This window comes from Camelina sativa, chromosome 1 (assembly GCF_030686135.1).
Source record: "Camelina sativa cultivar CO46 ecotype springtype chromosome 1, ASM3068613v1".
Taxonomy (NCBI): Eukaryota; Viridiplantae; Streptophyta; class Magnoliopsida; order Brassicales; family Brassicaceae; genus Camelina; species Camelina sativa.
In genome coordinates, this window is record NC_141880.1 from 19,029,620 (window position 1) to 19,031,222 (window position 1,603).

Here is a 1,603-nt window from a genome sequence, read left to right on the forward strand (position 1 = left end):
TGGAGCTATCACCACATGGGATGCATGCAAGAAAGCTTTTCTGGCCAAGTTCTTCTCCAATGCAAGGACTGCTAGGCTGAGGAATGAGATTTATGGGTTTGCTCAAAGGAATAGTGAGAGCTTATGTGAAGCTTGGGAGAGGTTTAAAGGATTCCAAACTCAGTGTCCTCACCATGGTTTCAGCAATGAGTCACTTCTAAGCACCTTGTATTGAGGAGTGCTTCCCAAGATAAGAATGCTTCTTGACACAGCCTCTAATGGCAACTTCCTCAACAGGAATGTGGAAGAAGGATGGGAGTTAGTTGAGAATCTTGCTCAATCTGATGGCAATTATAATGAGGACTATGATAGGACCATAAGGAGCTCCTAACTGATCAAGAGGACAAGTATAAGAAGGATTTGAAGATGGTCAATGAGAAGCTTGACAAGATCCTCCTCAGCCATTCCAAGTCCATTCACTTCATAAGTGAAGAGGAAGCTCCAGTTCAAGAGGGGGAGCCTGAATTTGCTGAGTTGTGCTACATGCAGAACCAGCGAGGATTCAAAGGCTACAACCAAGGAGGTTTCAAGAACAACAATCTCTCTTATAGGAGCACCAATGTGGCCAACCCTCAAGACCAGGTCTATCCACCTCCTCAACCTCAACAGCAACAAAACTACATCCCCAAGCAGCAACACCAAGTGTTCCAGCCCCAATTCTGTCCCCCACCAGGGTTTCAGACTAACCAAGGCCAGGAACAAGACTTAAGAGCAATGATGCAACAGTTGTTGATTGGGCAAACACAAGGCAAGATTGAGGAAGTCAAGCAGTTTGCTGAGTTGAATCAAAGGCTCACATCACAGTACAATGATCTGAACATGAAGTTTGAAGGTCCCAACTCCAGAAAGAAGTATATGGAGAGTAACATTGCCTCTACTTCAGCTCCTAAACCCAACCAACTCCCTGGAAAAGCTGTTCAAAATCCAAGGGAGTTCACTGCAAAAGCCATTCATATCTCTGATGAGGAAGTCACTGAGGACAGTGAAGTCCAAGTTTGGGGGAATTCATTAGTTACTGAAGCCCCAAGTGACGTTTGTGCAAAGCAACTTGAGTCCGACATCTGGCTCGACCAAGTACTCGAACAGCCGCTCGATCGAGCGCATGCTCGAGTGGTCGATCGAGTTGCAGACTCAGAAGCTGTCAAGCCTGCTAAGTACACTCCTCCTGCTTACAAGCCACCTCTTCCATTCCCAGGACGTTTCAAAGCACAAAAGATTAAGGAGCTTAGGGAAATCATTGAGAGAAAGGAGATGATGGCTAAGCAACAAGAGGAAGAGAAGGCTTTGAAGGAAGTGGTTGTGATTGAAGAAGCTGTGAAGAAGCAAGAGATCACCATTGCTTACCAAGAAGAAGAGAGAGGACCTGCCTTGGAACAGTATGATCCATATCCTCTCTACAAAGACTTTTTGCTTGATCTATCAAAGAAGAAGGCTGAAGCTCAAGATGAGAAGGATCTTGAGGACCTTGGAGGAGTTATCATTCCAATCAAGCTTAAGGATCCAGGTCCATTCTATCTGCCTTGCACACTTAGCTATCTTCACTACAACCAATGCCTTTGTGACT

General features: G+C 45.3%; 1 non-coding gene across 1 annotated transcript; it reads right to left on the minus strand.

The window, feature by feature from the left end:
* Positions 1-73: 73 nt before the first annotated feature.
* Positions 74-180, minus strand: LOC147950115 (small nucleolar RNA R71). Its single transcript, XR_015565364.1, has one exon. It is a non-coding gene; the product is annotated as a small nucleolar RNA R71 (small nucleolar RNA).
* Positions 181-1,603: the final 1,423 nt, after the last annotated feature.